Source organism: Colletes gigas, unplaced genomic scaffold, assembly GCF_013123115.1.
Source record: "Colletes gigas isolate AHSC1104 unplaced genomic scaffold, ASM1312311v1 Colletes_gigas_Sc00004, whole genome shotgun sequence".
In the NCBI taxonomy this organism is placed as follows: domain Eukaryota; kingdom Metazoa; phylum Arthropoda; class Insecta; order Hymenoptera; family Colletidae; genus Colletes; species Colletes gigas.
This window is the reverse complement of record NW_025106633.1, coordinates 5,209,522-5,236,484: the sequence shown is the minus strand read 5'-3', so window position 1 is coordinate 5,236,484 and position 26,963 is coordinate 5,209,522. Positions and strand designations below refer to the sequence as shown.

The 26,963-nt window shown below is 48.8% G+C and overlaps 1 protein-coding gene across 3 annotated transcripts in view; it reads left to right on the top strand.

The window, feature by feature from the left end:
* The first annotated feature begins 628 nt into the window (after positions 1 to 628).
* LOC122405256 (mushroom body large-type Kenyon cell-specific protein 1) overlaps positions 629 to 26,963 on the top strand; it is an 89,165-nt gene continuing 62,830 nt past the window's right edge. For 2 of the 3 annotated variants that reach the window (XM_043409855.1, XM_043409849.1), the window contains exon 1: positions 19,714 to 21,182. The gene's annotated coding sequence lies outside the window, so the exon portion shown is untranslated. Of the gene's footprint in view, positions 1,135 to 19,713; positions 21,183 to 26,963 lie in introns of those variants that run through there. The other variant, XM_043409851.1, reaches the window with a different exon arrangement.

Genomic DNA, 26,963 nt, shown 5'->3' with positions numbered 1-26,963 from the left:
CCTGTAGCGGAGGAGTGAGGTAGGTTAGTGAATCGACGGGTGTTATCTGGATGCACGGAACGTGCAGACGGCCAGTACGGAACAACATGTCCGAGTCAGCGAAACAGAGACACTTTAAGCAAAGCTGGCGAATCAGCTTCGCGGCCGGCACTTAAACTGCGCTTTCCACGCACGAGGTGCAGTTTCTTCGGCGTGCACGCGATACGGAGTCGAACGACGCTGGGCGACGCGACGGCCCTAAACGGCCCATTTCCCTACGGACTACGGACGACCGAAACGGAATTCGCTGCTCGCTCGGGGCGCGCGCGTGTGTTGGAAACGCCAAGATCGCGCCGAATTCAAATATATTCGTCCTCTCGGAATTCCTTCGTTTAAATTTGTGAGCGTGCGCGCGCGTGCGTGTACGCGTGTGTGTGTGTGTGTTTTTTTTCACGCGACCTCGATAGAGGAAATTTACGTAATCGTGGCGTTGGTTGCATCCCATGCACGACACGCCGGTATCGAACGCGGTGAAAATTATCGGATGTCAGATAACCCTTTTTACCAGCTAGTTCTTATCGTTTATCGAATGGTACTTAAAGTGCGATATCCATCCAAGTGCAGTTTCTGTATTGTGCGCGATCGAGCGACCAAGATACCCGCCGGTCCGTCGCGGAGACAGAATTTTCGCGTCGATCCTAATCGACGAGACCGATCCGTTGTTTTTCACGGTCGGCGTTTGGAAGTGAATAACCCGTAACAATACCGTTTGCCGTCGCGAGTGCAACCGATAAACGTATCTGACGCATAAATCAACCTTTACATACAAAACAGCTAAATTCTGTGAATTGGTGCAACGAAAACAAGTCGCGGCGGGAGTCTCGTAAGACGAAGTGCGTCGGCGTCTGTCATCGCGACCGATCGGTTGCAAGTTCTAATCCATCTACGGCGCGTGCAACGATCGATTCAGGATTACTTTCGACGGGATCCAGTGATTTTCGGGCGGGACCGGGCTACCAGCACGTTCGCGATCCACTCCCGCGTGAAAAAGGCACGCGTGCGTCGACAACGCGTGCCCGAGTCACCGGGGACGCTCTGTTTTGGCCGACGATCGGCCCCGAACTTCGCAGCTGTGCACACAATCGAACAGAGTCGGTGAGTATTTCGCCTCGCGACTTTCCTATTGCAACGCGACGACGGAAAATTTCGCGCCCGGTACCAAAGCAACCTTCGAAACTTGTCTCGCCGAGCCGGAACAAAGGCGCCAGACGGAGCGTTATTCGCGTAGGAAGCATCGAATCGCCACGCTCGAATCCAGGAAACCGGGCCCACGAGGAAAAAATGGCTCGCTCGAGACGCCAAGCTCGATTCCTTTTGTTTTCGAGAAACGTAATAATCAATCAACGAACGCGAACGATATCTGTACCTACAGACACTTGTTAAAAATCTTTACACGATTATGTTTTATTGTTACAAAAATATTTCTTGTTTTGTCGATCAATGTTAAAACGTTAATTAATTCTTATTTCTTCGGGAAGAAATTTGTTTGTAATATTTCTGTGTTATATAAATACAGATATCTTTGCATCCGAAGATTAGCTGTATTTGAGGAAAGAAATGCAATTTCTTTGCTTCGTTAGATATATGAGATATAACGCGAAAGCGGAGATTTTCATTGGCGATACAGACTTCTCCATACTGATATAACGTGATTGATCCGACGTTTCGGTTACTGGGTTACGTGACTGTCTTTGGAATAATAAATAAAGCAGCAAACGCCGTACGAAAATAACAAAATAGAAATCAGAAAAAAGGAACGTAAAAAACATTCGTATCTTGTAAACAAATGGGAAAATTAGCTCCAAAATGTTATTTGTTATCCTGAAGAGGATCGCGTTGTAAAAGAATTGCATTACCTTTTCTCCAGGTCTATAATTACGTAAATTCAGAGAAATTTGAGAACTGCAAGTGTTACGATCCTCGTGTTGTTTATTGAAAGTAGCGTTTTCGGAAAGTCGGGCAAAGAGCGTGGCCCACATTCGTTGGTAAGCGTTATCGCGATCGCGGTAGAGCACGGGTGCCAGGGATGATCGAAGATTCGAGCGAAAACGTTCGATGTTGTTCGGAGATATGCGGAGAAGTTGCGCATCGGCGGTGCACGGAAAGATAGCCGGATAAAATTCTGCGCATCGTTGCACCGCCGTCGACGAATTCGATTTTACGCGTCAAGATTCGAGGGACACGCTCGCGCGTGTTGGTTGCCGCTTATTATCGGAGCGGGCGACGTATTGACTCACCTGACTGTCGCGAGTGACTCAGAGTATGTATATCGACGCCCGTTCGACCCAGGGTTGCTCGACTCTGAATCGATTCCACGGAAATCGATCCTCCCTAGACGACTCTCGACTTTTTAAATCTGCTCTAGCCTCGGTTCTTTCGTTCGACACTGAGCGCCGCGTTCAATGCAAATGCGTAAATCCAACTCAAAGATTTCAAGGTATTCGTGAGATTTGCTCTCCCAGGTATAATAATATGTTAGAAATTATATAGTCTTTGAGAATTACGAGACGTTCGCACGATCAGAGTTCTGGGGGTAAGTGCCGTGGGGTTCATCACAGTCCTCTTGCCAAAAGGCAAAGCCTTCCCCACTCCGTGGCCAGATCCTTCTCGAACATCCTTATCTCAGTACACGTGCCATGACTTTAGGTCATCGGCCACACGCGTCTAGTTCGGCGGTTGGCAATCGGACCCTTAGTTATCGATTCGTAATCATAACATCCGCGACGGTGTCACCGATCCTAACTGCATCGGCCATACTCTTCTAATTTCCTGAGGCTATTCCTTACACCAAGTGACCTCCGAGACACGTGTACGACCCCGACACGTGTCTTAGCTTCGAAAAGCATTTTGACGCTAACAAATACGTATACGTATACGGATGTTGACTTTTATACAATAATTGTAATGTAAAAAAGAACGTATTAAAATATTTAAAGCTTGTTTAGGAGAAGAGTAAGAACCGTGTACGTTATTCCAAGTAGATTTTGATGCGATCGAATCGATGGAAAGTCGATGTTTTTTTTAAAAAATCGAATATCGGCGGGGAAGTCGCGCAAGCATATTTTCGTTCGTCCCGATATGTTTGCATAGTTGCACGAGCCGCGTTGCGGAGTGGAATCGAGGCCGATTTCGCTCGCGTCTGCGGCGTGCACGCGCGCGTTGCCACGCATTGGGATAGGTCGTCGCGCGTTCGGAGGGACAGAGGGCGCTTTGTTCCAAGAGTGCCTCGAGCGCGTAATCACCGCGCCGGACCGCTCTTCCACGTTCCTGCCATACGCGTGTTGCGTCCCTCCTGCACTCACCCGACAAAACCTGTCGGTCCTCTGGCTACGTACGATCGCAATTCCTGCCTGGCATCGGTTACCCTTCCCCGTTACGTGTTTCCAACCGCCGGAGCCTGTTTCCAAACATTTTCGGCCCTGCCCCTGTTGTTTCGCGGTTTCCGTCACCGAGCCCGGCCGCGATTCGAATTAACCCATTTCCATCATTAGCACAGCGCCACAATTCGCTAAAATATTAAGCCGATAAAGAAATATTTAAGAACGTTATGGCAGCAATGGCCGTAGAACGGTCAATAATCCGAAGATCTGAGCGACGATAACATTCCCCCATTATTTAAAAAAATATATATTTACGATATTAAATCGTTTAGCACTGGTTATAGAGATATAGTAGAGAAACTTTCAGAGTATCATCTGTCGCCAGTTATCTTCTCTTACAAACGTCTGCAATAAATAGATGCATTTCTAGCGGATTTGTTGTGATCGAGTTGATGGAGTCTGTATCTACTTTAGAAGCGCCATAAACACCGTCGATCGTTACATCTTAATACTTAAGTTGCATACCATCGGATTCGTTCGAGAGTTATCTAGTTTATCGCGTACAAATAGTCAAAATTAACTGTTGCTCGAGACCCGTTGCAGCGACTTCTGGCGTTCCTCGAACGTCCGCCATTTATTTTATTCATTAACGATGCGGTTAACAAGATTGCAGAACGTTCTTATTTGCCCGAGTCTACGATCTGATATTTGTGAGCTCTGAACACTGTCGGCCGAGTTTAATTAAATTATTTTGTAGTAGGTGTACGGATCGTAGTCAATTAGTCGATAAATCGTAGGGTGTTGGGCCACAGATATTTTACTCATTCCGACGAATCGTTGCAGAACGCATTCAGGACATTTTTGTGAATTTGTGGCGACAGATTTTACGGGGAATTTCCGGACGTGCGGTCCGGAACGGTAAAAGTATCTTGTCTACCGTGTGCAGCCACCGTCTGCAAAGGGTTAATAGCCTCTCCACACTCGGTACGCTTTATTTCTCCCTTGTTCTCGCGCATCTCGAGTATGCATCGACAGTCTAGTCTCCGCATAGGTACGTAACACGCGTTTTAAAATATTTAGCTCGCGTATCTAAAACATTCTATTCTTCGTATTCGATAAAATTCTTCCAAACACAGCGTGGCGTGTTCTACGAGCGAACGATGGTAGCGGGTTAAGTCAGAAATTGATCGCGCCCACCGTCGAGTGGCAAAAAATTGATACAAAAATGTTGGATAGACTCCCGAGACGGTAACAGAAAGGTGCATAATACCTCGTCAGAATAGACAACCTATATCAGGTAGCAACGCATAATTTATCCCAGCGGGGGTCTGGTGTACCTCCGTGCCAACTTAACGGGGTACACACGAGTGGAATGACGTAATCTAGATGCAACTTCAAAGGCGGATCGAAAAAAACCTATACGCAAGAACGGGGAACGGTGTTGTTTCGTTTGAAGGAAATGCTTCACTTATGCACCGGATAAAAAGATTAATTAACGCTAGATTTACGGGACTCGACGGGTTTCGCAACTCCATAATCACAATTCATAAATCCGTAGAATAGAAACATGTGCAATCCATGCAGAGAATAAATATTTTATAAACTTGATACAATTTAATAAATTGAATTGGGTTTTAGGTTTACGCGATGTTTAAAGTTTATCGAAGGGTCGGTCCCGTTTACCGGAACGGCGCAAAAAAGAGAAAAACTGAGGGCGGTTCGTGGATCCCACGGTCGCGAATAGTGGAGAGGTCCACGATTCGTGAATCAGCCGGTAGCGCGTACAATACGCGAATACAGAGGCTCGGGGCCATTGAAAGGCAGCGAGGCAAACGGGAGAAGAAGAGGGTGAAGCTAAAAAGGATAAAAAGAGGTGGGGAAAATGAAAGAGGGAGAGGGAAGGAGAGAGCGAAAGCGGAGGAGCGCGAACACGAACGCGAGAACGAGAGTGAGAGCTCGGTGGAGCCGTATTTTCGGGTGACCGTGGCCCTGCCCTCGGGACTGGAACGTTTGTGTGCCACTCGGTGCATTCTGCGGGCGCGCGCTCGCCTGCGTGTGCGATGCACCAGCGCACACCGTCGCATTTATATTTGGCTGGAAGGCGGAGCGGGTTGGTCGTGTGGCGTGCGTGTGTGACCGCACGTACGAAACCGTGCACACTCTGGTTTTTGCATGCGCGCTCGCGCACCCACAGAGAGAGAAAGAGAGAGAGTAAGAGAGAGAGAGGAGGTCAGTGGTTTCGTCGGTTTTATTATTCGGCACTGTACGCCGAGTTAACCCAGGTCAGTGTAGTAAAAAAGCTACACGTTCGTCGAGTTCGCGGTACGAGACCGGAGTGCATCGAAGCGAGAACGAACGCCGGAATGACGGACAGAGACGGACGGGGATGGTAAAAGAGAGAACGAAAGAAGTTCGGCGACTCGTGTGCGAGCTACTTACGTGCACGCATAGGAGCGCGCGCGCGTATAAGCGCCCTCGCACGCACGCCTGCCACGAATAATCGCGCGCGACGCATCCGCTGCCGAACCGGAGGAGCCCCGTTCGACGCGAATCGAGTTACCGTTGCACTCGCCGATATTCTCGGTCCGAGGATTTCGCAAATCGATCGACGGGCTCCCGAAATTCCCATTCCAGGCACGGGAATTCCCGAAAGATCGGAAACGGCGAGGGAAAGAACGCGTCGCGCAAGGGGAAGAACGGGAGCGATTCGGGCCGAAGGAGGGAGACGGAAGGACCGTGGCAGAGGTGGGTCGGTAGTTTCGCCAGTTAGCCGGGTTTAAAACAGCTGCCAAATTTCCCTCTCGGCCGAGAGAGAGTGAGAGTGACCCATCGAGAGCGAGTGTGTTCCACATCGCGTTTCGCAGCGATACAGCCAGCCGCAGCCGGCTGCGCTTGCACATGCACGGCCCCGCACACCGTTGCACGCGCGGCACATGCACCGATGCAGCCGGTCGAGCCATTTGCGCGCATCCATGCGCACGCTCCTACGTGCACGCGTCCGTGTGCCGTGGAACCGTACGGGTCTCTGCCGGTTCTGCACGTGTGACCGTGCAAATGGCGCGCGCGCACACACACCTCGAAGCACGTGGCAAGTTTCGAACGCGTTTACGCTGTGTGCGTCGGACGCGCGACTGTGTACGTCGAATGGATGCAACCCGAATACACGCGTACGACCGACGCTTTGCACCGAGGCGTCTCCGTGTCTGCATGCATATCAGATGCATCCAATGCACGGGGACTCGAGACTAGACTACGATAACCAGAAGACGCGTCTCGCTGGGATCAATGAAATCTTCTGTGACCGGCTTCTAGCTGCATACGCTCGCGCCTAGCCTCCTCGATAGCGAGAAAATCGTTCGTTAGACGCGTGAAATACGAGGACGCGTCCCTCGGGCCCTTACGTCCCAACCCAGGGACGCGGGATATGCGTCTCGATAGCCGTACGCGCGATTCTGTAATCCGTAGTCGAAAATTATTTATTCATTTGACAGTAGAACGTGATAATCAAAATGAAGCGAATTGAAGGCGAAACAATTAAGGAAGAAAATGTTAAAATAGTTCAAGTACAAAGTTTTTGAGCGACGCGATAGTGCTCGTAAGCAAATTCAATGCGATGCGATAACAGTACCGCTCCAAACCTGGTTCTATCGATATCAGGGAGAAATGCGCGTGAGAATCTAAATGTCCTTGCGGGAGCATAAAAATTGATCAACTCCAACAATAGAATGCAGTAAATATTGCCGTTAATCAAGTTGTATAAGTTATGGAATGCGTACAAATTTAAATTCGACGCAGCGATAAAAGCGTATTATATCGTAAGCGTACGTAATCGAGTAATCCTCGGGATGCAATATCTTACATAATGTATTGTTGGAAAATTGCTCGGTTCAACGCGTTAAACTGACAATACGAAGCTGCGATCTAAAAAAGAATCGTTCGAATGCTGTCTCTACCAGAAAATTCTGTATTAGGTTTTATATATAGCGGTAATGATATTTGCGAAACTGGAAAGACGCGGTACGCAGAAGCGCAGAGTCAGAGAATTGTGCAAAAAGATTTGGATTAGAAGATTCTGTTGTATCTCGTTAAAGATACACGATACAATTCATATTTTCGTGGCGGCGGCTTGTACAGACAATACTTCTTTTCCCATTATATCATCGTTATGAATTATTCAGTTCGTACACTGCTATGTCTTCTGTGCCTCTATCAGTCTTCCTAACTCAGGTGCTAGATACGCTGGTAACGAAGTTTAATTACGATCCGAAATAACACGAGTCGCGTCGGCTGTAGTAGATTCAAGCGCGTTCAAACTTTTTGTAAACTATTTTTCGGTCGCCAAAAGCAATCATCGTAGAATTCGAAAAGAAATTCCAGCCAAAATTAACGCGGTACACTTTTATAGAGAATGCATTCGATTTTTGTCGTGCACTGTATTTTCGAATTTTCTTTTTCGTTATACAACGTGACAACGGGACGCGAAACCGACCGTGACTGAACGTACGTCCGTCAATGTAAATTCTGATACGTTGAAACGTTTGTCCCCGTGATTCGTTGATCGTCGTGACAAACGCTGATCGAAATGGAAAATAACCAAACTGATTGTAGTCGCTTTTACGTTCGAATAAAACTTGGGTAGACGAGTTTTGTACGTTACTCGGTAAAAATAGGACCGTGCGAATCCGTTCGAAAAAATGTATCAAGGTAGTACTTTTCAAAATTATGCCCGAACGGAAGCTTTGAAATTGATATTCTCGAAATGGTATTTGGTCGTATGTCTCGATCAAAACGATCGATCGATTTAACGTGCAAGGTAGGTGGCAAGGTTGAGAGGCACTGGCGTACGTCCGATAGAGGCGAGAGAACTCCGAAACGCGCGGACCACTCTCAGTTTCTGGGACTAGAGCAACAAGTAGTAACCGCGTTTATATCGACGCCGTTGGCTACGTAGCGGATGCACAGTAGGTATTAGTATATATGTAGGTGCATATATAACATAGCCGAATATATAGGTCGGCTGCAGCGCTCGGTGACGGCGGCAGCTGACGCAGCAGCAGCCGGTTTAAAGCGCAGTCGGTTACCCCCGAAATTTTCCAAGTCGGATAAGGTGGGGGCAGTCTGTTGACTAGCACGTAGCCACCCCCAAAATACATGGAACGGTAGCATGTACCGCCCGTCTACCGGAACTGTATATGCGCCCCCTCTTATATACCGGCTACAGACTGACGATCCTCCAATGTCACAGCAACAGTTTGCCGCCGCGCGTGAAAAACGTGCCGAACATTTTTCCAGCCGCACGCGTTCTGTCGTTCTTTTCCGCGGACCGCCGCGATTCGATCTGCCCCCGCGGCCTACGATAAACGCCACGGGTCGTTACATTTTACGCGTTTGCATTATCGTTGCAACCAGTTCCCGTTCGAGCGTGCACCAAGCGGCAGATTACGGATGAACCGGTTGAATTTCAAGCCGCGCCGCGTCGATTACCGTTATATCGAAAATATTTAACGGAATTATCGTGTTCGGCCGATTACCATAGAAACGCGAATTACAACAAAGAGATCTACGGGCTGAAACCGTTGCTAAAATCGGCAGGGGAGCAAAGTAGCTCGTTTACGACTGGTCAAAGCTAAAATCAGGTTTATGTTATATTGGATTTCCGGCGAATTAAGCTCGCCGAAGGCCGTCCCTACGCCCTCGATGATTTTCGGGAAATTAGCCGTTAATAACGACGAAACGCGGTTAACCGAGTCTTTTGGCGGTACCCGGGTATTCCACGATCGAACGCGTTATTCGATTAACCGTCGATGAAACGGCCGGATCGCGGCTCGCAGTTCGATAAAACGACGTCGATCGTGTGCCGCGGTCTCGTCGCTGACGTTTCGAAGAAGCGTGCGAAATTATTTCGAGTCCCGGTCGTTGACTTCGTTTGTACCTGTGCCAAGAGCAAACCCCGCCGCCGATGCGGTCTATCTACCCGCGGTATGTAGATGCGAGTTTGTACATACGGTATGTGTGTGTGTATACATATATGTACGGTGCGCGCAGCTCGTTTCTCGCGCAACAAGTAGGTATCGCCAAAATATGGCCAGACGACCGGCGAACGGCGAACGAGAGGGGCGACGAGAGGAGGCCAGCTTCCCGCGGCTCTTTCTATTCCTGCCACGATTCACCCGAATCTTCGTATTTTCAAGGGCGAAATCCCGGAATTACGGGCTCCCTCCCGACGAAAAGAACTCCCTGTCCCGAAGAGACTACGCTCCAGTGGGAAATCCACTCCACAACCAACCCACACCAAGGCAAACGTCCTAATTATCTTACGATTCTGGGTACCATTTTCTTCCTACGACAGGGCAATCTATTATTTTGTTTTTATGATACTGTGAAAATTAAAATTTTCTAAATTATTTTTTAAATTAAACATATTATTATATTCTATATATCTTGCAATTTCTGTGCAAATTAATTCTCGAATAGCGGACCGTACGAACACAACACTGTCCGACTAATAAGAAAAAGAAAGTTGGGTATTGCACGAGAGAATTTTACCCATTCATCTTGAAAATAGTATCGATAGTAAACGAGAATGAGCTAAATAAGAGTCTGAGTCGAGCGAGCCAACGCATCGAGGAAGTTTCACGAGTGGTCGGTGTTCGGAATCCCTGGCAGGGCGCCAACTGATGCGATCGCTATCTCGAGATTCGGGGTTATCGATTCACGGCCGGCAACCTTAATTTAATTTCGACGGTCGGATATGTACCGAGAGTCGACCGAAAAATCTCGAAACCCCTCGAGCAGAATAGATTTCGACGATCCCCCGACTTTGATCGCTGCCCTCCCATTGACCTATGCTTTCGTTCGTCGAAGATCGTCGACTGGGAGCTTCGCGCCAGGAAGCAACTTTCGAGAGAACGAATCTCCGCCCTTGCATCCTCCGAGAAATTATGGCGAACCTTTCCTCTCGCATTCCTTGCAAATAGCAGCTAAGATTCGACGCTTTCCATGCCGCCGCCCTCGGTCTCACGATCTTTCGAACGATTTGAATGCAGCGAGCGAGCACGGTCACTCTGGCTGCGTGCAAACGCTGTTAAAATGCCCTCCGAATCGTTACGCGTCCCCCTCGTGGATCACGATCTCAAAGGACCCGAAAATTTAAATATGGGAAGACACTAATGCTTCGAACTTGTTACGTTTAACCCCTTAGGTAGCACACAATTTTCGAAGCAGTACGGAAAAGGTGTTGTAAAAATAGACACTATACGGTAGGAGACAAACAGATCTAAGGATTACGAAACGTGGTCTATTTGGAATCCAAATAATCTAATTTGTAAAAAGTGGATTTAGCAATTTCATTTCATCCCCAGTGACATTTTACGTATCCAGTAACGGATCGTGAGGAATTAGATCACGGCCAAGGTCCTTTGGTCGATCGCTTTCGTTTCGATTTTCCGCGAAACGAGACGACACTGACCCGTTTAATCGGTTTTCGAGGAAACGCTCCGTCAAAAATACGCTCGCGGCGCTCGTCGGAGAAAGCCGATGTTACGCTCGCGATCGCCGGCTATTCTCGCGAAGTACAGCGGCGCGCAAGTACTTACGTAATAGCAATTACAGTGGCTGCGATACTTACGAGCGAACGTCGGGTTCGTTACCGGTGTTTATGCACGCGTTACTCCGTGTCAGCGTACATTGCACTTACGATCGCTACGTCGAACGAAGACCCTTTTGGAGTCCAAGATAACACCGGTGAACGCGTTCCTGTGTCTAGTGGCAGTCGCGACGCCGTTTGCACTGACGTCGCGTCGCGTCGATGCTATAACGACGAAAGACCCGTTGCGCCCAAGGAAAAATTCTATCGCGCCGAGAGCGTTCCGCGCGCTCGATTTGCCTTTTATAAACGCCGCGGTGACGCGTTCGTTTCGCGACCGTTCGTTACGATAATACGTATCGCACGCTAATAAAAGGAATTACGCAATTTGCATAATCGATAGAATTATCGCGAAATTAATTCAACCGGTCGCCGACGTGGAAATTCGCGCCCGCGGTCAAAAGTTAATGGGCCAGACATCGAGACGCATCCACTGCAAACGATACCCATTACACGAGGCGAATCGTAACGAATTAACATTTTCCATCGCGAAAAGGAAGAAAACTTGACGAGTATCTCGCGATCCACCTTTCGACCTAAGAGAAGGGTAAATACCGTGTGTATTCCAATCAGCAAGCTTCCAATTTTAAAATGCACTTTGGTATGGTTCGCGGTACGATGCAACCGACTCGTTGTCGAAAATGTGTGTAGTCTAACTCTGGTATTGTTCGCGGTAGGATGCGGCTGACTCGTCCGCGACGCACCGACGAACATCGGCGTCCTCTTCATCGGCGGATAACTCTCGGCGTCGACAACGCGACGCGTGACGTCGAGCGTGGAGCGCGAACGCGGCGATAAGCGGAGATACGGTCAAGGCCGACTCGGATACCGGCCTATCCGTTCTCTTTCCTGCACCGCTTGCTCGACTCTAGCGATGGGATTAACCACCTTACAAGCAGCCTCGAATCTTGATCAGTTAGGTCGAACCCTCTGCAAACTAGTTTGGTACCGCCCACGATTTCTCGCGAGCGCCAATAGAAACGGTCCAACGCCACTCTGACCGTTTCGTCTAGTTCGGCCATTCCGACTCGTACCTAATAAGTAAACTGCGGATGTTCATGCATTTCATGAATTTAATATGCAATGACGATACGAATTATTATATTTAGGGGTTGAGACAACCCTCTGTGAAGCTCTGATTTCATTATTTCTATTAATAAAACTATGAACTTGCATAAAGATCCGCGATCTACTAACAAGAAATAATCAATTTGGGCACTCACCGATAGTCGAGTTTCGTAGACCTGGTTTAGCAGACGTCGATAAAACAGCGTTAGCGTCTCGTGTCGCATTCCTTCCAGGACCATTCTTTCGCGAGCCTAGCAATACAATATGTACATATATTATTATACAGTGTACGTACCCTGGCGAAAAGTCGTTCGTTTACGAAACGCGGATATACGTGGCCAGTAAATTTGGCTCATTGTCGGTATAATTACGAAACCACACATTCGGCATGCAGCGAATGTCGAGCATCACGCTCTCTTGTTTAGCATCGCGTTGAAAGAGAGCGTCTGTTGCTCGTCATTCCCCGGATGCCGAATGCGTGGACGCGCCATAATACAGTAATGTTCCTGCCGAACTGATATAGTATATCTACGGACACGCTGTTACGTTGTCGTAGCAACCATCGAAACGAATGAACGTCGCGCACGATTCAAGTATTCCTGATGATAGGGTTCGTTCTTTCATACATCGAAGCGTCGCAGGCCCAACGGAAAAATGAATGAATACGCACCGCCTCTGGGTCGTACCGCAGCGACATTTTGAAACTACCGAAACGCTTGGGCCCCGACATATGGCAGCGTCCGTGCACGCCTGACTTTCCACCCAGTCTTCCTTACGAAGTAGACTCGGATAGGGTTATATTAGTCACGTGTTTGCGGGACAAAATGGTGCGTCTACCAATAGACGGCGCTCTTTCTAAGTTTCGGGCTATGTTTAGGCGCCTGGGCGGGCACGAAGGCGGCATTAGGGCCCCGATGCGTACGATTGAACATTCGGTCCTCCAGATAGGCTAACGATACTTATATTTTTCAATTCTGCACATGCTCCCTTTGTTGTTCAAAAGTGTATATATATACACTGATAATGTAACAATAAGATTTCGTCAAACTCGGGAGTAAGCAGTGAAACGAGCGAATGATTTGGGACCGATCGTGGAAATTGAACCGTGCATTATCGAATCGTATGTTGTACTTGACTTGAACTCACGAGTACGCATTGAACTTGATCCTATCGCTACTCAACTCCGGAATGAACACGCGGCGCTCGCGATGCAGCGTCACGCTTCGATCCCGACGACGACGACGACGACGTCGACGCGCGGTAGGCCGTCCTCGAAATGCTCGGTTCGTTTCGTTTCTTTTGGGCTCCGTGGTCGGCCGCGCGTCGAATTCGGCGCGGCCTTCGCCGATGCAGTCGCACGGCGATTGGTCCGACTGACCCACTGGCACTGACCTTGGGCCCATCCACACACCGACAGGCTGCACGGTCGAGCTCCACATCCGCCACTCGGCCGCCTGCAGTTTCGGCAATGCCCCGCCAAGCCCCTTAAACTTCCTTCGAGGAAACGAGCGAGAGGGAACGCGTCGCCGAACCGATGCGACGCCCCGCGTCCGCTCCGCTCCGCGTGCAATTTATTGCAAGAAAGGAAGAATTGCGACAGGTCTATTTCCTTTTTTTTCTTCATACAAAATCCAACGGAGATATTACGAGCACTGCATAAACCTCGATTTAGCAAGATAAACTACATGATTTAACGGAGTTAGAATTCCAGCCGTTCGAAAGTTTACGTTTGTCCAGAGGATATTTATTTAATGAAACGCGAGTTTTTCCGATTCCTCCGTAATTTCTTCGAGATTCTCCCATTCGTTACGTAATTTCGTACTTAGCGCCTGAAAAAGAACCGCACGAGACTGGGAACGTTGCGTAACGCGTATTCTCCGCGCGGAGTAATAAAAGATCGTCGAGTTAGTATTCTGTATCATACTTCTGTGGCGCGCGGACCCGTGAAATCTTGATCATTAGATCGTTGTTTAACCGTGGAACGATTACGAACGAAATCTGCTCGAAAGAAAAGTCGACGGAGAATTAACCGTGAACGATTCATACGCAACCATTCGGAACACGGATACTTTCGGAGAGGCGGCAAGACGGATGCCTCGCGCGGATAATTGGGCAACGATCGCGAACGCGCCGGAACTCGGCGAGAGGATTTCGAGCGAGGACTCCGGATCCGTTCGGATCGATAACACGTACAACCGATAAGATCGTCATTGTCCCATGCGTTCACCTTCCTCTTCTTTCATTTTATTCGCGCCCCGATAAATAATTCATGCCCCTTTTCGAGGGAATAAACGTATACCTCGTAACCTTGTTGCGCTCCTTGATCCCGGTTCGAGCGAGAGAACGCGGCTGCTGTCTCGACGAGCGTTCGAGGGCGCGAAATTCGTCGGTTCGCCGAAGGTTTCGCGAGGGTCAACGAAATCGTTCGCGAGTGGGGGCAAGAAAAAGAGCGGGGTCAAAAGTTTCTGCATTTTGTACCAATTTATACTATCGAGCAGTCTGTTATTTAAAAAAATTTAAGTTACGATAAACATATCGTGCTAGTAAATATCAATGAATTTCCGTCTTTGATAATTGCAGTAATCTTTGACTTTCGATGCAAAAAAGAAGGAAAAGAATGCAAATGAATGATAACGCTATACAATGTCGTGAAAGAAGTACTATAGGAAAGAAGAAGAAGCTCGAACCAACGAGTATGAGTTTGCGCGTACGAAATTAAAAAAATAGTGTTCGATTATTGTTAGGAAAAGGGCCGGTTTCTAGTCGGAGAATCCCGGTCCCAAAGTGTAACCGTTGGATCGGAGGAGAGGCCAAGCGTTGGAGAGTCGACGAAAGTTCGGCACGTTCGTCGCTTCGTCCGGCTCGTATCTAAACCGTTCACGAAGATTTGGTGTGTGCGTGGCTCCGCCTCCTACTCCTATCCGACCCATTCTAAACAAATGAATCATGCTCCAAAATGGCCGCCTGAATTTAGACGTCACGTGGCATCGACGCACGCACACACACGCGCGCTTTGTGTATCCGACCGCCGGAGCAGTCCAGACTGCGGTTACGAAGAGGGACTCTCGCATAAAATACCGAGCGGTGTAGCTTGCACGGAGAAGTTTGAATTATGCTTGTTGCCGGTGGTCGTCGGGTCTCGGGGATTCTGGGGCTCGGTGCACCGATTCGAGCAACAAGTAGTCCCTGAAAGAGGTTCTCGCGGACACGAGCGGAGAGGGGGAAATTTTGGAGAAGATCGTAAGGCGAAGGGACTCTCACGGCGGCTCGACGCGACGCTCGGTAGGCGTCGATTTTTCGGTACGTGGCGCAGGCATTGGCTCGCAAAGAGAAAGGCTGTAGAGCGGGCTGGCTACCCACATAACGGCGCGTTGCTTAGAAGGCCGACGGAAAATTTAATGTCAAGTATACATGGAATTGGTTTCGCGGCATTAAACGACAATGTCAGTACGGTCGAGAACGTTGCGCCCTGCTTACAGTTTCTCTGGGCAATTAGGCACGCGACTTCGGAGCCGGCGTGCATCAATTTCCACAAGAATTGCATAACGCGATCGTCGCTGTCGCCCGGAGAGCCGCTAGCTAAGGCGTCGACACCGGCCGCCCTATCTAATCTGCGACTTTCGACTGCCATCTTGAAACCCGAAGCACGAAGCCGTTCCTCGGGATTATCTAACGAATTTCTAAACCGTACGAAGGCCTCAAGGTCCGGCGCGATCGCCTCTTTTACCGCGATCCCCTTCTCTCGCCTCTCCTCTCCGCCGCGTCGTCGTCGCCGTTCTCCGCGCTCTTCCGACCGGTCTTGCGTAAAGTTTGAAACTGCGCGCGAAAACGATAGCCTCGCCCGCGATAAGATAGACCAATAAACGGATAGATAGGGCGACGTTACCGATGTTTGGTTATCCGCGCGAACGCTCGATACCACTTATCGCCTAGAACCCGCACGAATTTTCGTTCTACTCAAAATGGCGACCGTTCGGGGCGGAGTGTTTTGCAAACCAGGAGACACGAATAAATTACTATACGTTGTCAACGCCAAAATTTCTCCAGGTACCGATTTGGATCGTCCGCTGTCGCGAAGGGTACGACTGAAGCGGAAAGCTCGGAGTCTGGGGATCGTAGCGCGCCCATCAACGACGCGTGAGGTGCATTATTTAACGCGTTCGCGCGTGCAATAAGAAAAAGCCAAAGAAAGAGATACGGGTGCATGCAAGTGCGCGAGTTCTGGCAATTACCGGAGGTAAGAAAGAAACAAGGGGATTAAATGCGGCCAAATAAAAGTTATAATCGCGTTTATCGTGTGCACGCCCATTAATGAGAACTTTACGGTCAATTTAACAAGATTTTACGATACCGTGGCCGTGGCGCGGGAAACGGTGCGCGTATTTTCTGTTAATAAATTAATACGCGTAGCCCCGCGAGCAGAGAATTTCGAACGCGTCGTTCCGACAACGGACGTACCGAAAGACGCGTTATTCTTTTGTCCCCCGGCGTTGTCCTCGGTCGTTGGGACGTATTTATTGGCCGTCGATCGCCAGAAAAAGCAAATAGAGCCGGTTAGGCGCTGCGCCACAGCGAATAGCTTTTAAATTTCAAATCGCAGCAGCAACTGCATCAAATTGTCTCCTATTAAAAGTGTCATGGCCACAGTGGCGCGCGGAGGCGCGGGGAAATCAGCCGGGTTACCAAACGTATGCGTGCGTGCGTGCCTGCGTGCGTGCGTGCATGTGCGCGCGCACCACTGTGTTCTCATACTGGAATCGGGCACGCGGAGATGGAAATGTACGGACGAATGAAAAATTTTTGCCACCGATTTATTTCCAACGAGGAAAAATACGAAGAACCGACGCTACGTCGTCTACGGGCAAATTGATCGTCGAGGCTAAGGGTTTATGCCAATGGCGGGGAACCTTTTGTCATCGGTACCCGTGGCTCGGTTCGCGGATTTCTTGCGACGACACGCAAAAATTACGAAAATCCACCGAATACAAATACCGTTATACGAAACATAAATATAAATTAATTTCCTTTTAACCCTTCGATCGCGGACGAAACGCTATTGTGCGTTCGCGTGACAGTTGGCAACCAGACTCGAAGACCGAATTACATTTCAAGAACGTGAAAACATCGAAACAGTTGGCGATATCCGGTTGTTTAAACGGTTGCTATGTAACAACTACTATACTAATTTAATACACGCTTCTCGTACTTATTGATGGGCATGTGACAGCGTGGGACGCCTCTCGCGATTTTTCTGTCAAGAAGCAATCAAACGGCGCTCCGATTGCTTAATCTAATCGAATATATGGGAGCGTGCGTACCCGTTCAATATTAGTTATCGTTTAGAAATTATGGGCGGTGCTTCGATTCGATCTCATCCCTGCCCCCCTCGGCTAAAATGTCCTATCTATCGATCAATCTTCTTTCAAAGCATTTTCAAGTGCTTAAAACTTTACTGGGTTTTCATTATGTCGATCTATTTATTTTAACTGCTATATAAATTGTTTCAAAAAAGCAAGTACATTCGGAAATAAAGTAGGGAAAAACCGTAGTCGGAAAATCGGTAGCGGAGGCCTGAATCGTTTCGACGAATCGAGTTGGACTCGAGGACGAATAATTGGCGGTGTTTCCGAGCGTTCGGGAAACAAAGTTCGATCGACGCGCGTTTTCCAGGAACCCGTGACGAGGCATTCTTAAATTGGATTCTAGCCGGATCTCGTTCCGCGAAGAAAAGTCGGAAGGCAGAGGGGCAAGGAAATCGATAAAACTCGCATGTAAGAATGCATTAAGGCGATCTATGACCGTAAGACAAAGCAATGCGACTGAAACGAGTTTCCGGGGAGCCGGACGCGTACGCGACGGTCTATAGTAAATACGTATCGTGGCTTTACGAAATGAGCGAGCGTTCCCTCTAAAGATAGAAGTTGATGTCTTCGGGTAACGCAACACGTAGCCTCTAAATCAGCGTACGGTGACAAAACAAAGGCGACACCGCAGAAACTTTCGATCGCTCGGAAGAATATACGAAATCTGAACGACGCGACGTGGGAACGGGGCTCGCTCGTGAAAAGACGAGATAGCCTCCGACCAGACTTATACGCGTCGTGTATGCGCCGACACAGGCCGATCGTTATTAAGCGTGCACAGAGATCCCAACAAGATACGACGATCGATGATATCTACGAGCGAAATTTAAATACCCCGAGACTACGGTAAATCTAGCCAATATTCTTAACGTGGTATCATAAAACTTTTCATATTGCTGCCTCGTGCTTTCGTACGTCCGTGGACGAAAAATCAAATTACGCGAAAAACGTCTCGAATCCGACGGTCGTAAACAATCTTGACCGAAGCAATCAACTCGACGCGTAATTCTATTTAATAAGAAAGAAAGCATCGCGAAACACCGACGCGGGGCCAAATTGCTATTTTGCATCGTAATCCTATTTAACCGTGACAATAGATTGAAAAAAATTCGAGTAATATCGTTGGTAAACGAGCAAAGGTAACTTGTCCTTTCCCAAGTTTTAACGAGAATCTCGGAACGCGAGACGGATCGATCTCGCCGTCTCGCTCGGCTCGGAAGTTCTAGAGCGCGAAAAGTCCAAATCTCTGGGTATATAGTCCCGCAGCATTTGGCACCGTGTATGCAGTCCTGCGTAGTCGTGTACGGTTGCAGGTGAAGAGTCGTCTACGTACGTAAAACGCGCAATTGGAGCAACGATCGCGACCGTGTCCAGGAAAAAAATCGTCGACTTCACCGGACAAATTTTGGAGCAAACGCTTCTCTTACCCTTGACCCTTCTTGTGCTCAAATATGATTTACGAATAATAATGTTTCCGTAAAATTTGGTTGATATTTTTATGTAGGTGTAACTATGTGCCAAATATTTTCTTGGATCCTGACGATACCAAATGTACTTTCTATGGAGTTTGGAGTACAATAGGATTTCAATCAATTGGCTCAAATAAATATTACCAAAATAGAATGTTGAGTCTCGTGCAAGAGGGGATGTTTTCGAGCGGCAAAAGGGGGTTGAGAGTATCGAGTGAGGAAATAAAAAGAATTTTGTCCGAGAGTGGCGAAAAGGGTGGGAGTCCGGGTAGATCGGCGGTTTGCCCCACTGTGCGAGGACAAGAACGGTAACGGCAACAAGAACAACGATAGAGACTCGGAGCGGTGCAATGGTGCGGAGTTTCGCGATTCTCGCGATGACTGCTCGTAGGAAAGAGCAGCAGTTGGTTCGTGTGCGAGCAAGTGCTCGTAACTCGCGTTTGTAGAGAACGGTGGCATACCGGAGTGACCGTGCGTGTACGGTTCGTCGTCGGGAACGGTGGCAGTGACGGAGGTAATGGCGATGGTAGTGGTAGTGGTCGTGGTCGAAGCAGCGTCAACTCGACGACGACGACGACGACGGCGGCGGCGACGACGACGACGATGAGAACGAGGATCGTAGAACGGTGGTGGCGAGTAGAGGAAGATCGCGCGTGTTGGTGGTCACGGACGTAGCGGAGTGAGAAGGTAGTGGTGACGGTGGCGGTAGTAGTAGTCGTATACTAGTAGTAGTAGTAGTGGCGCGAGTCGGTGGTGAGGAGGATGGTGGTGGTGTTGTCGGTGGTGGTGGGACGAAGATGGTGGGGTGGTTGGATGGCGGCGCTCCTAGCGCGCAAGCCGCACCGTCCGACGCGGATGCAGTTACGGGAGCGCAGCGCGACCCAATGCAACTCGACGAACGTCGCATATCCGGAGCCGGATCAAACGTCGAGGCCTGGGCAAGTGGTGCGTGTGCGTGTGTCGCCTCATCTCCCTCTCGCCTGTGCGCCCGTGGAACGCGCGAGAGAACAACGGGGGAGTGACGGGTAAAAGACGGAAGCAAGAAGAAACCCCCGGAAAAAAAGAAACGAACACGAAAGAAGAAGAAGAAGAAGAAGACGAAGAAGACGAAGAAGAATAAAGAAGAACGTCGGTGTTATTCGTCGATCGTGTTTATACGCGTAAATAAAACAAAGGATCAGCGCGGTGCTAGAGAGGGATAAGAGAAAACTAAGAAGAGTGCAAGAAGGGAAGAAACGCACGCGATCATCGCGAAACGAGGAGCCCGTGCGTCGAGTCCTAGGGGATAATAAAGAAGGAAAAATCGTTGCATCGGGCCGCCGCGTCGCGCCGATCGAGACGAGTCGCCGTGTTTCTCGCCGTCGTCGTCGTCGCTGTTGCTGAATGTTGTGTTGTGCACGCGCACCGCGGTTCGCGATTCGTACTTACGCTCTCGCCGGCGCGTAACAAACACGTCGCGCGTATTTTTCGGCGTGCCGGTGTAACCACCAGGAGGCCGTGAGAAGGAAACGTAGCGAGCCGGTCGAGACGACGTTCCCCGGCGATCGTAGTCGACGTTGACCTCGTGGCTGCCGGGATCCGTAGGTCGATAGAGATCGTTCCGTGGCGCGGATCCGTCGGTTTGGTGGAATCGCGCGCGTCTCAATTTCCCGTCGCTCGGCGAATCGAATTCCCCGTTGGAGGAAACGGAAAGCGGGAAGCGGAAAACGGAAAACGGAAAACGGAAAAGGGAAAACGCCGCCGGAGAGACTAAGCGAGCCAGAAGCGAAGAGAGTAAACGGAGCGGCGCCCCCGAGGATCGGAAGGATCGAACGGAGGAGAGCAACAGGCTCCTTGCGTGGAAGGAAGACGGTGGAGGGGAGTCGGTACAACTGAAGAGTTCGGTGCAACCGTCGATTCCGTTTCGTTAGTTCGCGCTCGCTCAATCTCCTTTTTCGTACGCGTCTCGCGGTCTTAGAGCGAGCGAGCGAACCGCGTTCCTCGCCGGAGACCTTGTCGGTTCGCGGTCGCCTGTGTTTCGTTCGCGTTCTTTGTCCCTGTTCTGTACACGGTGCGTGAAAGGAAAAGCAACGCGGGACAACCGCTCGCCTAGACTACCGATTTCCCGTACGAAATGTCCAGGAAGATGATCGTGGAGCGCGGCTACCGGCTCGCCGCGAGTGTCGCGAGCCGCCTCGAACGACTCTGAGAGGAAGGAGCCGCGCATCTACCGTGGATCGTTCTCCCAACGGAGAAGAAGGAAGTGCAGCCTGTATCCGTGATTCTTCCTGTCGCGACAGTGAGTACCGGCAAGTTGTTTTTATCGTTGTTCCCCGATAAACACCCGAAACGATCCGCGCGACTCACCAGCCAACCGTTCGGCTAGAACGCGTGTACGCGTACTCGCCTACATACGTGACTACATTATGTTGTACGCGTCGCTAGTGTGCGTGCGCGTGTACGTGTGAGCGTATTCGCACTCGTACTCGCGCGAGCGCTGGCGCTCGCGCGCACGCGACACACCGAGAGGGAAGAAAGGAAGGGGGGAGCCTCGGAGGGGCGAGAGGAGAGGAAACGAGCGAGCGAGAGAGTGTGAGAAAGAGGGACGAAGCAAACAGTCGGGGCGCGGAGAGGAGGAATCGAAGGGAGGGAGAGATCGACAGGCCACAAGACGGACTAGAGTGCTTCTTAGACACCAAAATGGCCGAAATGACTGCGCGCTCTTGAGCGAGACACGCGTTGCGTTTCCTCTTTCTCTCGACTTTTCTCTCCGCGTTTGCCAGCCCACCGTCGCTCCTCGGATCGCTTTCGTACGCGAAATGTGCTCCGCGAACAAAAAGAAAAACAGAAAAATGACCACCGGGACACGTTCTTGCCGCTGTCGCCTCGTTTCGGAACCATCGAAGCGCCACGGCCGACATTCTGTTATCGGTGTTTCGTCTACGATCGTTTACCTTTCGTCGTCGAGTCGTCTTCCCTCTCCGACATAACGAGTGACCTCGTTAGGTTCGCTCGAGCCGGTCTTATGTCGTGTCCGTTACGTTTCTCCCTCCGGGGTTCTTTGGTTTCGACGTCTGGCCGACGCTGGTCGTCGAGACGTCCCCTAGGATCTCCGAAATATCGTGGACGCGTCTCACGAAAACGAGAAACGTCTCGTTTCGTCGAAACGACCGCCGGTGATGGCACTTTGCGCGGCCAGAGACGCTCGCTTAAAGCGGAATGATCCTACCTGTACACTCGATGCTTCGTATCGACGCGTTCACTGTCAACCACCACCACCGATCGTACACGATGATTTGTCGCCGGTAATGCAACGAGTAAATAACGGATAATTGGTAACGTTACTTGGCGGTTATCGTACACCACGGTGTTACGATCCTTCCTTTCAAAATCTCAATTTATTCGCGAAACCGTTGATAAAACGGACTGTAACGAGCAGCCGTACGAAACAAAAAATCATCGAACGCATAAATCATGCCAGACGTCCCGTACAGCTTTAACGGAACGTAGAATAGGACTTGACCGTGCCTTCGAATTTGACGAGGTAACTTCAATTTAACGCTAGATTTATGGACATCGAGTGCACATATTTCTATCGAAATCCTCCGCGTTGACGGTTACGTTGAAAATTTAACGCGAATAATATTTATGAGTTCTGTAACTTTGAGTATGGAATCTGACATCCGTCATATTGACCCGTGAAGCTAGTGTCAAACTAAACTGCGATCGAATTGTTTTAGAAGCGCTACGAATCGAACGGATTAGACTCTTGCACGATGTTTGTGTCTCTATCGAGCTAATTATTTTTTAAAACGTACGATAAAACGTTTCGTGTGCTTCGATCGTTGTTCAAAAACTCAGGCAGGGACACGTGTTTCGCAAAACTAATATTCAAATCTGGAACACAACTAAGTTTCTCCTACAGTATTGTGCAGGTATCGTTACTGAAACGCGCGAGTGTGCAAAAGGAGGGAAAAAATTTTGTAAACACAGGAAAAGTCGCTAATATATTTCCATATTAAAACCTGGAGTATACTTGCACGTAATTTATGACCAATCTTACGTGCATTTTACTTTACACGTTGCTCAGCAAATCTACTATAAAATTCTCAACATCGTTGTACTATATTTCTTTTATAAATAAACGGAGGGATTTCGAAGAATGTCCTCGTCCGGACATTACGCTATTACCAAATCTTTGAACCTATAAAGATGGTTAAACAATCGACTTTGAGAAACTTAGAAGGAGGCAACATGTTAACGAGTTTTATTATTTCATTTTTGGTCCAAGGTTTGGTCGCAGTTAGAAACTAAAAAAAAGAATGAGCGAAGTATTCTTTCGGCATTTCTATTTCTATTTCTGGACGTTATTCGAAGTTGATTCGATTAATTTTTAATCTCCCATCTACCTCGTCTGTCTCGAACGATTCGAGGATCGATCGTCGTTCGCGATACGGCGGTAATTAGTATACATTGTCTCGTTTTGTTCGAAACGGCGAAGCGCCCGGATGTCGCCCGATCTCCGCAAAAAGTCCGTCGAACGATGATGGTTGCCCGGAGGATGTCGTTTCTCTGGCTCGGAAGTGAAATAGTTGCGATAAACACGACGGAGGGACGCGCGAACGAGCGATTGCGAAAGTGTACGCAACGCGTCACGTGTTTCGTAGGGGAACCTGTCGCTCCGGAACTCGGCAGCGACCGGTACGCGTGCATTTTCAACATCCAAGGGCAACCGAAACGCGAAAGTAGTGGGTGTGCTTGCGCGCGAACAAGAACGGATACGCGAAACTCGAACCTCCAGCGATGGATAGAGCTACACCTATCACGGAACGGGAACGATCGATTTATCTTTCCACGAATAGCTGCGTCCTTTGTCAACAGACCGAATGTTGCTAATAGTTCTCGACGGTCCACCGATTCCCGCGGAGATTCAGAACCCGACAAGGTCGGAACGATACTTCAACGACAAATAAATTCTCGTCTGTTTGCGTGCCTACCTGTTACTTTATATATTATTACGCACTTGGTGCAAACGTGTCTAGAAAACGGTCGCGCTGCCAGATTCGTTTAATTTAATACTCGGCATATTTTTACGAGCGCGGTTCGAGTCGATCGTGACTGGTTCGATTTGTCGTATCCGTATAGTCGTAGATCAGGTATATTCTTAGCCAATCCCGCCTGGAACGTGAAATTCGATCGATTCCAGTAAAGGGGAGCAATGTTGCAAAAAAAGCTAGATTAAACGTTTCCAGGGTAGTGCATAATTATTGTCAAGGATAGAGTTAGGCTGACCTACTCCGCGAGCCGTTGCCCTCGGAAAGTTACGCTGCGCTCTATCCACGAATGCAACATATTTCGATGCACTGGGAGGCCGAATTGACGACGCGTATCGCAAGTGGGATGTTACCAATGAGATACAATAATCCGACAGCGTATGCCTTCCGCGAAGTCAGCTGTTACACGGGCTAGCTTCTCCCAGCGGTAGTTACCGTGTTCTCGGAACGGCGAAAGTAACGTGGACGAACGCAAACATAGTTTTATTTTGCAAGAAAGGCCAGGAATAAATTATTGTTTCTCCGCTTGGGAACCCCTTGCAATTTCTGTCGATCGAATTGTTTATTCGACGTTTCGGCGCGTACGCAAATGCTGGTGTACAGGATGCGGAATAACGATTGAAAAACGCGCATCGATAATCTAGCAGTTTACATACACAAGCGCAGCCGTCCAAGCGAGTTAAAGTTAAAGTTAGACCTATAGTTTCTTCTTCTTAGCGATTTAAAATTGTAACGAAAGAACTTTGCAAGCGCGTTTCTCTCTTTTCGACTCGGACTTCGCGACTGGACGAAATTTAAGAAAAATATCACCGATCGAAAGAATCGATATTTCGAAGTTGAATGGCAATTAAAAAATCAGTTCACGATGACTTTCGCTCGTTGTTTGCGACAATAAATATTCACGAGGCAACATGCAAAATAAAAGACATTTTTCCACTTCAGTAACTTTCGTGACCAAATTTAAAACACGTTCGAGCGTCACGCCGATAAATTTTTCGTATCTCGCTGGAAAGTTATTTTCAAAAAACTGGTGATCGACCTTCGCCCCTGAAGCAATTTTTTCGTCAAACAAGTTTTGATTTTAACGACCAATATTTTTGGTAAAAGTGTTCGTTCATGGTTTACGCTTAAAAAGATAATTCTAGAGAATTCTTGAGCCAGAAGTAAAGCTAAAATAGGGGTTGTTCGAGCATCCAATGATAGAGTAGGACTCGATAGTTGATCTGCGGAGTAATTAAGACGCTTCTATTCATTTTTCGCCGATTAATCGTCGTGGTTATCCTTGCGAGTACGTGAATCGTGACTTTTCAAGAACAGGGCAAACCAAGCGTACAATAGACTCGTAGATTCATCGTTTACGTGAATCATTTCGAGCGACGATTCATTCTTAACCTCGAATTCGCGACGATAAAGCTCGCCGGTCGCTTCCTGATAAATCGACACGCGGCGTTTCTCCGGAAATGGCGGACGTCTGCATTCGCATGTCGGTCGAACACGTTCCGCGAGTCGTTCGTGTCGGACATTTATTGACGCGATAACTTAGTAAAATTAACACCTGCCGATGGAAAGCTTGTACCGTGCACGGATTAAGAGTAAACAGCGGGTTCAAGTTCGCGAGCAAGCGGGAAAGCTGGGAAAACGACGCGTCGCGATCGAGGGAGATCGGTAAACCCGAAATTTTCGATTGGTAATGTTCCACGCGCTGTTTGGGAGTTTAACGCGGACCCCGAATTTCAGTTTCGAATCCGTCGACGATCGCAATCGCGCGAAACACGTTGTCGACGGAACGTAGTTCGATAACCGATAACGACATTTTCTATCGATGGTCGGAATTGAAAACGGTATTACGGTCTCGTCAAATACGGCGGAGAAACTGTCGCGATAACCTTCGGGTGCTTTTATATCGGCGTTGCTCCAATTTTCTTTTCTCGTTGTCTATTTATCACGGTCGCGGGCACCGCGGGGCCTGGGGGAATTTCGGATTTCGCGAAACTGTCGCGCGAAGAACCGGGCCGATTATTCGGTCAATTACGCGGAAGCCGTGTGTTCCCAGAAAAAAACCGGGCCGCGATTTTCGAGCGTATGTCACGAAACGTCCGACCGTGACGTGAAAAAATTTACGAATCTCGCGACCGAAAAAGGATACATATAACTACAACATACGTGTTATCCGAAGCCACGCGCGTCACGACGTCCAGAGTTATCGAATGTTATTTCTCTTTCTGGCCCTCTCTCGGTCTCTCCCCTTCCGTTGGCAGGTTACGCGGGACGGTACCTTTACCCGATACGCGTTTCGGATCGGTGTACGCGACGATCGAGAAACTTCTGCGCTTTTCATCGACGGCCCTACGGTTTTCAATCACGCGCCGGTTCAAATGCAAACTATCGACGCGCGCGATCGCCGAAATCGCCGCGAACGAGAAAGAAGACACCGGGGCGCGTTTCCCTGGAAAATTTAACCGAAATTGGAGCAACGTTGCACCTTTTTTTTTTTTTTTTGATCGCAGAGAAACGCAACGAATTAATCGAACCGCGCGGATCCTGGTTTGACTTTAATAAAGAGGCGTTGAACGCTCGAGGAATCGGTTTGGAACGAAATTTCGCGTGCTCGCGTGAAAGACCATCGGGCTAGGAAATAGAAATAGAAATAAATAGAAGCGCCCGATCGCGGGTGAAATGGCAGTCCTGAATTCGTCGTGCACGAAAACGGGAACGAATACGATCGATTTCGCAAACGCGACGTTTCGCAAGTAAATACGTCGAAACGGAGTACGAAAGAAGCGACCGATCGATTTTAATTGTAGAGCCGCTGGTCAGCCCGCCATGTCAAAAGTATACAAAGGATCGAGAGAGCCACGTCGGATTGTGCAAACGATTGTCGCAACTGTATCAAATAATAGCGGATTTACATATCGCGCTCGGTATGCACGTGACAATTATTCATGTAATCCGTTGTCATCCTAGGCCTGCTATATTCGTATGATAATAACCAATATGAAATTCTCTTCGCGTGTTGACACTGGACG